Source organism: Acomys minous (genome assembly GCF_964271855.1).
Source record: "Acomys minous genome assembly, chromosome: 16".
Classification (NCBI taxonomy): domain Eukaryota; kingdom Metazoa; phylum Chordata; class Mammalia; order Rodentia; family Muridae; genus Acomys; species Acomys minous.
Genome location: NC_140498.1, coordinates 56549117 through 56560055, shown reverse-complemented (window position 1 = coordinate 56560055; position 10939 = coordinate 56549117). Strand labels below are relative to the sequence as shown.

At 51.6% G+C, this 10939-nt stretch overlaps 1 long non-coding RNA gene across 2 annotated transcripts; it reads left to right on the top strand.

Moving 5' to 3' along the window:
* Positions 1 to 1027: 1027 nt before the first annotated feature.
* Positions 1028 to 10317, top strand: LOC311586935. Of its 2 annotated transcripts, XR_014775699.1 has the most exons (4): positions 1028 to 1568; positions 1961 to 2091; positions 9625 to 9774; positions 9922 to 10317. It is a non-coding gene; the product is annotated as an uncharacterized lncRNA (long non-coding RNA). The 2 variants fall into 2 exon arrangements; XR_014775700.1 differs by lacking the exons at positions 1028 to 1568; positions 1961 to 2091 and adding an exon at positions 5575 to 5807.
* Positions 10318 to 10939: the final 622 nt, after the last annotated feature.

Here is a 10939-nt window from a genome sequence, read left to right as displayed (position 1 = left end):
AAGCAGCTAGACTTCACCTCAGGGCTGGATGCAAAGTGCACCCCGCATGTCTCAGGATTCTAAAGGACTTTCTAAGGGTCCTCAGCATGCCATCGTCCCTCCAAACCCACCGGCTGTAGCTCACACTACCTAGAAACATGCAGAGGTGCCATGCTGGGTGTCAGACTTTTCCTTTGTCATCCTCTTGGAAGGTGGCACTGAGGGTCAGACTACATACCACTCACCTTGAGACTTCCCTGTCTCCCTGGTGCCTGGTGTGTGCCATGCTAGACCTCATTTATTGGTCTTGAGGAAGGGACCTTATCTGTAAGTTATGGCTAATAATAGCATGTCCTGGTCATGGTCAAATACAAACGGTGCCAAGTGCACAGCTTGGGACACACCCAGTGTTGGCTCCTCCTATTTTTATTACACAAAAAGTCACCCTGGCTGTCCTGGATTCACTTTTGTAGACCAGGCTGGCCGCGAACTCACAGAGACCTGCCTGCCTCTGCCTCCTCGAGTGCTGGGATTACAGGCGTGCGCACCACCGTGCTCGTCTAAAAAGTCACATCGTATTTAATTAAATCTTATTAAAAAACAGTTCTCAGCTTTGGGGGCACCTCCCTCCCAACTGTCCTTGACTGGCAAAGGAAACAGAATTTCCTGTGTTTTGGTGGTTCTTAGCCCTCCTTCTGGTTCAGGATAATCTGGGGGCCGCCTAAAAATGAGTATCACCTGCGTCCCACCCTCCAACATCCTCCAGCGGGAGAGGGTCATCTGATCCCCACGTTTCTGTAGGAGGATCAAAGAGATCTTCTAAGTCATTAGTGGGTTGACATTTCTGCCACCAGCCCCTTTGTCGATTTAGTTTTAGAGCTCTTTTTTTTAGATTTTTATTTATTTATTTATTTATTTATTTATTTATTTATTTATTTATTTATTGAGACAGGGTTTCTCTGTGTTAGGCTTGGCTGTCCTGGACTCATTCTGTAGACCAGGTTGGCCTCGAACTCACAGGGATCCACCAGCCTCTGCCTCCCGAGTGCTGAGATTAAAGACGTGCGCCACCACTACCTGGCTAAAGCTTTCATTCTGGAGGGGCCAATTTCCAGATAATCCCACGGTCAATTCCCAGGAATGGGCACTTCTCCTTGCACCCAAACTCTCCCTAGTCACCCCCTTCTAAGGTCTCCTTGTGACTCAGCACTTCAAACACTTCCCGGCTCCCCCTCTGTATTCTCATGATTGTAAACTGTTTGTTGAAAATAACCCAGAGCGTAAAATGCCAAATGGTAAAAAATCCCAAATCGTGATGAGCGGTAGGGGTTGATAGCTGCCCAAACTCCCCTCCAATGCTTCATTTCTCGTTTCCCCTTCTAGCCCTTGGCGAAAGTGGACTTGATGCGGTGCTTGGCTGGGATGGAGAAAGACCTAGAAGTCACGCGCAGTGGGTGGTTTGCCCGCCCCTGCCCGCCTGAGCAGAGGGACCTGGCTGGAAACCGGGAAATGCAGCTGGGCCGACAAGGATTTGAGATCCTCATCTCTTGCTCTCTAGCCGGCCCTTTAAAAGCCATCCATAACCCTAAGTATGAGGCCGCTGACACATACCAGGCGTTGAATTTCAAGGGGGAATTTGGCCAGAGTCGGGACTGGAGAGTCTGGCCCCATAGTGGCCGGTTCAGAGTGCTGAGTCAGGACCTTCGTGCCGACTCAGATGTCTCTCTGGATTTACGTAATCCCAGAAGTTGAACCCAGGAGTTCTAGTGCCCAGATTGGGGTGGTGGTGGTGGTGGAGGTGGGGAGCCTTTATATTTGAGACAGGGCAGATAGTGTCCAAAGCAGAGCAAATACTATCTGAGGGAGGAAGGGAAGAGAGTGTTCTGGAAATATGAGCAGTGTGTTAGTGAATGTCCCATTGTAAGAAAGCCGCTGTGGGTGTATAGTCTCGGACATTGCTTTTTCTCTCTGTTCACCTTAGATGGCCTCCTCTTAATGTTTTTGTCGGATTGTGTCAGCTCAGGAATGGCGTCTCATGTCTCCCGTCACCTTGCCAATCAACCATGGAATGTGATTTTTAAAAGCTGCGCAAAGGATCCGTGAACTGTCAAGGTGATGCTGAGGACCGGCCCCTTTTACTGCAGACCCTGACCCTGGCTTACGTAAAGGCTATGGTCCCCCACTACCCTCACATCCCCACGGAGACTCAATCAGAGGGGACTTGGGGTTGTCCCGTACCACTCCAAATGCCCTCCAGACACAGTTAATCGTCACAGCTTAGAGGGATCTGACCTTGAGCATAATTTTACAGGCTGGGAAACTGATACCTCAGGAAAGCTGAGTAAAGTTACCCTGATCACATCACCTGCAGCAGAGAGGCAGGAGGCACCTAGGTCCGCCAGCAACCTCCTGCCCACCACTGGTTCCCTTCCCTAGGCTAGAGGTGACCGGTGTGGCATCAGGACCAGCCAGAGCGGAAGCGTGACAATGTTCCTCGGTCACACACGCACCCTGGCTGTACGACAGCTGGGGGAGGGGTGCTTTTGAACAGGTTGTCAGGCCATTTACACAGACCGATGACAACGGAGTCAGCCAGGGAAGACATTCCTAACGTATGAGGTCGTTGGCTTCCAGAACGTTCTACCTGCAGAACAAGGTTGTTTGTCACACCACCCGGCTACAGCGCAAGCTCCGCAGAGGCTTCCAGATGCGTAGAGAGAATGTAAGACTCTGGGTGAACCTTCGCTCAGCTCTTCAAAACGCAAATATTTGTTTTGCTGTCAGGAAATGGCTCAGGGCCCTGGTACCGGCTCGCTAAGTGCAAGATTATGAGGCCACGTGGCCGGCTAAGTGCCTAGAGTGAGTCAGGATCTCTCTCCTGAGTGTGAGAGCCCCGCCTCTAATCCACACCTCTAACCCATGGCACTGAGTAAGAACCGGTATGGAGTCTCTCTCCAGGCCAGGCGTCGGGCCTTCCAGCCTACCCTCGTCTTTGGCACCAAACACTATGCAACGCCTTCATCGTTGGTAAAGACTGCCCCTAGTCCTCTGTGGCTCGGTTTGCTATCTGCCTGGCTACCCAGCCAAGACTTAAGGCCTCTATTTCCTGTTCTGTGTCTGGTGCTGCCGGCTAACAAAGGCTCAGTGTCTGGTGATGTCAAGTTCTTTCTGTTCCCTCCCTGCTCCTCTCAGAAAAGAAGGCAGTCCAAAGGGAAAGTCCGGGCGTAGACTGGGCGGTCCTCCCTCACGCGCTGGGTGGGTGCCACGTGTGCAGGTAGGATTCCAGAGTGCCATTCCCTCTGTACACATTAGACTTGGAACTCATGCAAGCTGGTGGCGGCTGAGGGGCTGAGGGCCTGCCAGGGCTCCTCGTTGGATGGAATGCAAACACAGCCGGAGGCAGGAGGCTGGACTCACGTGCCCTCAGCCATCAGTGCTGGGTCTAGGGCTCAATTCTCGCCTCCTCCCAACCTGGCAGGGTCCCTGGCATCCTTCCAGTGGGAGGGGCTCCCCCTGGAAAGGGCCTTCTGGATTCCACGGGGGGGGGGGGGCTAGGGGGGTGGGTTGGGAACATCTTCGCCTCCAGTTCAAATCCAGCTTAACCTGCAACTACTGCCACCAGTAGAAGGGAGACAGCTTTCCAATCCATAACTTTAAAAAAAAATTATTTTTTTTCTTGTACCCTGCTGTTGAAAGTCAGCCACCTTCAAACACCTTCAAATTGGCCGTCGCAGATGATAAATCCTATTCTGAGATGAATAAATGTGAAGAATTATTCAGGAGTCAGAGGGAAAAAAAATCTACCACACAGTCTCATCTCTGGCTCATCTCTCATCCAAAGCAAGTGAACCCCCAAACTTACTGAAGCAGTAAGTGAACCCCTTCAGGGCTCCCTGTCATCTTTCTTAGCCACATCACAAGACTAGGAGTCCAAAGTGTCCATTAACCTAGTTTTCCGGGGGTGAGGGGAACTTCCTAACGTAGACCAAACGCTAACGACCTTCATAGCCACCTAATCTTTGAGCTGGCGCTACTCCAGACCCCAGTCCTCACCCTCCCCGCGCAGATAAGGAAGTCAGCGTGCAGGGCTTGGCCCTGGTTTCGAAACCTTTCTTTTTATGGTTCTCCTGTGACTAAACAGCACAGTGCCGCCCTGCGCTGGCCTGGTGGGGGCTTGGCCTTGAGGTCCAGGAAGGACTAAGGCCTCCCCACCTCCTACACTGCTTCGGTGGACTGGACACCCTGCTGGACTGATTAGGAGTCACCCACATCCTGGAACGGCACACTTACCTGCATCACTAATCATGCAGATGCATTTTCTCCCACTGACAAAGAGAACACTACAGACACGTCTCACGGAAGGCCGGAGCATGGTAGCTCATAGAGGCTGCCTTCTCCACAAGTGAGGAAGGAAGTTCCAGGGCCTGGCTCTCAACCTAGGCGCCTCTCCAGCTTCGGCCTCTGAAATTAGAAAAAGCTGGCTTGGTTTTTTTTTGTCTGTTTCTTTGTACTGAGTGGGAGGGAGGCAGATTCAGGGAACGTGGGTCGCCCAGGCTGAGGGCTTTCTCTGTCACACATGCACACACACACACACACACACACACACACACACACACACACACACACATGCAGTCACATACGTGTCACAAGCATTTGTGCACAAATTCACACACAAAGGCACATGTATACACATGACACACTTAAACATTCTCTGAGTCTGTCTCTGTCTGTATGTCTGTCTTTCTCACACACACACACACACCCCACTTGCAGTTGTCATAGACTCCAGTATTTGTTCCCACTGTCTGTCTGTCTGTCTCTCTGTCACACACACACACACACACACACACACACACACACACACCACTTGCAGTTGTCATAGACTCCAGGGTTTGTTCCCAGTCTCTGTCTGTTTGTCTGTCTCTCTCTCTCTGTGAAACACACACATCACTTGCAGTTGTCACGGACCCCAGTGTTTGTTCCCAGTGGCTGGCTGGCTCAGCACAAAATCTGTTTGAAATGCAGGATTCTGTCGGAAGGCTGGTGTTGCCATGTGCAAACACATCTCAGGCGGGAAGCCAAGGGACAGGTGCTGGGGTAGCTGGGTGGGGACAGGTGCTGGGGTAGCTGGGTGGGGACAGGTGCTGGGGTAGCTGGGTGGGGACAGGTGCTGGGGTAGCTGGGTGGGGACAGGTGCTGGGGTAGCTGGGTGGGGACAGGTGCTGGGGTGACTGGGTGGGGACAGGTGCTGGGGTGACTGGGTGGGGGCTCTTTCTCTTCTCTCCCCATGAGAAAAACTACCACCGTTGGAACAGAATGTCACTACTAACCTTGATGCTGTTCTGTGTCTTAGCCCACAGAGGCCTAGACAAACCTGGTGGGTGCCAGCCTGCTGGCCGCACCCTCGGCTGTGATGTAATGTTTTGTTGACAACATGCTCTGGGCAGCACCCGTGGGCAGGCAGAGCATCCCAGCAACCCAGGAGCAATCATAATTTCAGCACATGTGAGGGAGTCACAAAGTAGGACAGGGCAGACCCTCTTAGCTGCGCACTGCCTCCTGCAAATGACAGGTGAGGTACTAGCGGCCTTGGGCAGTAGGTGCAGTTCAGGAGTAAATGGGAACCCTCAAATTTGGTAGAAGGAGGTGATAAACACAGGCCTTCATCCGGGAGTTTCACTATTTATTCAGGTTTTAGTACAGCTGAAGTCCCCAAGCCACCGCCGAGGGTACGGCCGCTACGCTGAACGGAGCGTTAAGCGGACAGTGCAGTGACAGCACGCACAACAGTGCACAGAGAAGGATGCAGTTTGCAAACAGAGTGGCAGGTGGGGATTGGATTTGGTTATTCTGCCTCGAGGAAACAAACTTGGAAAGAAGGACAATGAAGTTTTATGGCAAAATTAGATTTGTTTAGTTGTGATGAGTGATGAAAGATCGAGGTGAAAATGGTGCTTCTGGAAAGCAAAGGTCTTGGGTGAACAGTGCAGCTTATTTCAGTTTGGTCAAACTACTAAAAGCATACATTTATGTTTATATTTATGTGTGTGTGTGGGTAGTGTGTGTGTATGTATGTGTGGTGTGTGTGTGATATGTGCATGTGTGGCATGTGTGGTATTTTTCTGTGTGTGTGATATGTGTGTGTGTGTGTGGTGTGTGTATGTATGTATGTATGGCGTGTGTGTGTGTGATGTGTGTGTGTGTGTGTGTGGTGTGTATGTATGTATGTATGTATGGCGTGTGTGTGTGTGTGTGTGTGGTATGTGTGACGTGTGTGTGTGTGTGTGTGTGTGTGGTATTGTGATGTGTGCACATGTGTGTGTGTATGGTGATATGGATGGTCAGAAGACAACTCGCAGAACTCAATTCTTTCCTTCTACCATGTAGGCTCCAAGGGTTGGACTAGGGTTGCCCGGCTTTACAGCACACATCTTTACCTGTTAAGGCATCATGACTGCCCGCCCCCCCCCCAAAAGAAAAAACTTGGGAAAGCATCTTTAAAGCCTTTAAACTGTCCTTTGAGGGGCAGCGGTGACCCTTCTGGGAAGACAGAAGGGCCACTGTAACATCCGGTCAGCTGTGGAAGCACAGGCTGGCCTCGAGCTAGCTCCGGACAGGTATAGAGTTAGTCAGTTCCTTGCTCCTAGCAAAATGCCCAAGTGACCAAGAGAAAAAGAGCCAATGTGTATCCGCGCTCAGGGTTGTGAGGGCATCCGTTCATGTTTGGTCGGTGTCGGTTGCTTTGGCCCGTTGTGGTGCAGTACAGCACGGCATGCGTGTGGTGGGAGGCCATCCACTTCCTCTGTGGAAAAGAAAGAGAGCGGAGACCCCCTCCCCCGAGGACCTACCCTTCCACAGACTGCAGTGATGACCTTCCTGCAGTTGGTCCCCTCTGAAGGTTCCGCTACCTCAACATAGAGAAGTGGCTGGGCGCCATGCCTTTCACAGGGGCCTCCAAGGGGCCCCCTCCCTGGGGTCACAGACATTGTAGGTGCCTCGTCCTCAGTTGGCTTCGCCCCGGCTACTCTGTTTACAAACAGTCTCAGGTAGTGCGGTTCCCATAAAATGAAACCATTTGTGTATGACGCTCATTTTCTTTTTCTTCTTTTTTTTTTCTTTTTTAAAATTTTATTTTATTAATTTATTCTTATTACATCTCAATGGTTATCCCATCCCTTGCATCCTCCCATTCCTCCCTCCCTCCCTCCCTTTTCCCCCTTATTCCCTTCCCCTATGACTGTGACTGAGGGGGACCTCCTCCCCCTGTATATGCTCATAGGGTATCAAGTCTCTTCTTGGTAGCCTGCAGTCCTTCCTCTGAGTGCCACCAGGTCTCCCCCTCCAGGGTCCATGGTCAAATATGAGGCATCAGAATATGTGTGAAAGTCATACCCCACTCTCCACTCAACTGTGGAGAATGTCCTGTCCATTGGCTGGATCTGGGTAGGGGTTTGAAGTTTACGGCCTGTATTGTCCTTGGCTGGTGCCATAGTTTGAGCAGGAGCCCTGGGCCCAAAGTCTTCTCTTACCAGGAAACTGCGATAGGGGGGAGGACATCCTGTTGGGACTCTAGATGAGAGAAGCATGGGAGAATAGCAAAGTAGAAGGATCCAGAGAGTCCTAGAAACCTACAAGAAGAACGTTATGAGAAACTCATTTTCTTTTAGACAAATGTCTTGCAATAGCTTTCAAATCACAAGCCGGTTGATGAATATGGAGGGGGATGAGGAAACAGGGCACAACCATTCTAAAAATAGATAGGGGGCCTTTTTTTACCTGCCTGTCTGTGAGCTATGGTGGCTTTGAGAGTCAGCCCATCACAAAGAGCTAAGCATCGCAGCATCACTTTAGGATCCCCACTTCACAGCGGGGCGGGGCGGGGTCGGGTGGGGAGCACCTGAGAAGCAGCAAGCCACAGAAACACAGGATGCTTGGCTGCTGGGACCTGGTGAGGAAGTTCGGAATGAAGTTTCCGTCATCTCGTGCTCCACTCGAGCCCGTTGAGGAGGGTTCCGTGAGTGAGTGACCTCCATAAGACGCCGGCAGGAAGCTGGCAGCTTCTTCTCGCCTTCCTCTTTGTCTCCTCCGTTTCCGTTCAGGGTTTTCTCTTCCTTTGGCTAAAGGTCATTCTAAAAGACATGGCCTCCAAAGTGGGGAGGGCATAGACGCAGAAGGCACACTTTTAATAGTTGGCTCTCTCTGCCTGTGTCTCATAGCCTCACCTCCTCATGGCACCTCTAGTGGGCACCTTATGGTATAGAATCTGTACTATAGATGGTGACTGTGGCTGAATGACCCTCAGCTCAGCTTCCCTCAGAGGGAGTGGGCCGGGGCCCTATGGTGGAATTGGATTGCGTTTTATACCCTCACCTCGGAGACTGGAGCCTTTCTCTTCCAGTGGTGGAGGAAAGTGCAAGTATTTCGTCAGTTTCCAGGGGAAAGAACATACAAATCATGTTTCCACGGAGCAGTGTGAGATATTGTTGTAGAGGTTTTTCCCTCTGGTCCCCAGGCTCCTGGGATAGCAACTCATGAATGTTGGGGCTTGGTCTGGTTGTTCCCCCAAATGAGCGGGTTCACCCACCCCAAAATGTTTGTAATCTTGCCTAAAATCTTATTCCTGTTTGACCAATAAAAAGCCATCACACCTGGGCAGGGCAAATGGGATGGGCGTGGCTAAGGTTCCCGGGGTTTTTGGGACAGAGGCTGGAAGAGACAGGAGGAGAGACGTGGCCAGCGCAGATGGAGATTTGGCCCAAATGATGATAATTAGTGAGTATTTGGGATTATGGATGTGAGGTAACTCAACAGAAGTGGTTAGAAGCAGACAGCACGGCATACCTGCTCCAATACGGGAGGTAGTTTACGGGGTCAGCGTCTGCCATGACCCAGGTTAACCAAGGCTACTTTAAAATATAGCAGGTGTCTGTGTTTCATTGATCGCTAACAGGATAGAAAATACTGCCATAATTATAATTATTATAGGGCTAATGATAAACATTATTAGGCCACTCTTCTAAATAAGCTGCAACACATAAGACTCAAAATATTATTTACAAATACCTCAGCCATAGAGCTTGGGCTCTTCTCTGACTAGCTCAGAACTTAAAATAACCCTTTATACTAATCTGCATCCTGCCACGTGGCTGGTTACCTCTGTTCAGGTACCATGCATCTGTCCTCCTCACATCTTGCCAGTCGAATCTTCCGTACCCGGCTCTCTCCCAGAATCCTTTCTGCCTGCCAGATGTGCCACCTCCTGTTTCCTGCCTAAGATTTAGGCCATCAGAACGCTAATTGACTGATGTTGCATCCACACAAACACGAGAGACTCTCTCAACAAGATCTGGACAGTGGGTGGCGAACACATTCTGCAGGTAGGTGGGGTGGGGGGGACGACACAGAGCCTGTGTCCTCAGCCCGTTCACTCGATCCCCTTCACGGGCCACTGCGCACCCAGAGCCCATTCTGTCTAGTGTTCCTTTCTGCCAGTTGTGTCTTTGCCAAGACATGAGATGGACACCACACCATTGGGTTAATGTCAATTGTACTCTTAACGAAAAGGAAGCAACTGGCTTTGAGCTTCCTGCTCAAGGCATCCTTGAGGATCCCTCCACCCCATAAACCTTCTCTCTATCACCCCAGGACTGAGAGTCTGTGAATCGCAGCATCTGATTGGCTACTCAGTGTCACACAGAGATGGAATCATGATTGGCCCTTTGCACACCTCTTCGGGGCTCCATTTCTCCATTCAGCCAAGGTGTGGAGAGCATGGGGAGACCACGGCGGAGACGGGTGTGCCTAAGCCCAGGGAAAAGCCCGTCCGTGCAGGGACGGAGGATGCCACCCCAGGGGAGCCACAGCTCGGTGGATGGAAGGGACAGGTCTGACGAAAACCTTCCCAGGACAGCTCATGGTTCACTCAGCCCTCCACTCCTGCAGGGACCTTCCTTGGCTGCACCCCACCTTCCTGAAATTGGCCTCTTCGTCAGCTTAGGACCCAGCGGCTCGCTACCATCCTTGCCCGCCGCGATTGTTGTGCCGAGGATGTTGGGAGAGAGCACCACATTCTGCTCTCTGGGCAGAATATCACTGCTATTCTTTTACACAATGCGGCTAAATATAGAACGGCGGTACAGTGTCTCCTCGGCGTTTGCCGGGGAGGAGTGACTGGCCCGGTGGCTGCAGAGGCCGCAGCAGGAAAAGACCCGTGCTCAGCAGCAGCCAGAGCTCTCCTGCCCAGAAAAGCAGCCCCGGGTGGAAATGGAAGCGTTGGCCCCTGGGCCAGGGCCGAGTGGCACCTGCTCAGCAGAGTGGCTGCCTGTAAAAGGGCCCCTTAAGGTCAGAGAGTCGGTCCTCCTTGCGGTTACCTCACTAACCCTAGACTGTATGATGGGTCCTGGGGCACCCACTGGGACAGAGCTTTTCATTATTTCCAAGAATCCGTTGGAGAACTTTCTCCGCACCTTCTGCTCCGCAGGCCCCAATCCACTCTTCCTAAGCAGATCTTTGGCCCTTCCACTGAGGTGAGTCTGTAGCAGCCTTGGACTCTGCCCTATTGGGCTGCAATTGGCCACCTTGCATAGATATGCCTCTGGTAGGGGTGACATAAGCATAGCCCGTCCCTCCAGAAAGCCTGAAGCTAATTTACAATCCACAGACTCTGGCTCTGCCCCTCTCCCATGATGCTTTTGTCGTCATTGTCATTTGGGCCACGAGCCAGAATGTTCATCCAGGCTTTGGCCAACCTCTGCAGGCCACAGTGGGCAGACAGGAAGGATGACCTTTGCGTCTTGACCTCTGCTCCTCACTCTTTGCGTAGGCCACGCCCACTTTGGTTTTCCAACGTCATCCGCTGCCTAGGAGAGAAACAGCTTTGCGGAGTGGCTGTCTTCTCTTATAAGCAGTGTGTCACATTGTCACTGTATCCATCCTGGACCCTATGATCTGCCATTTGGTG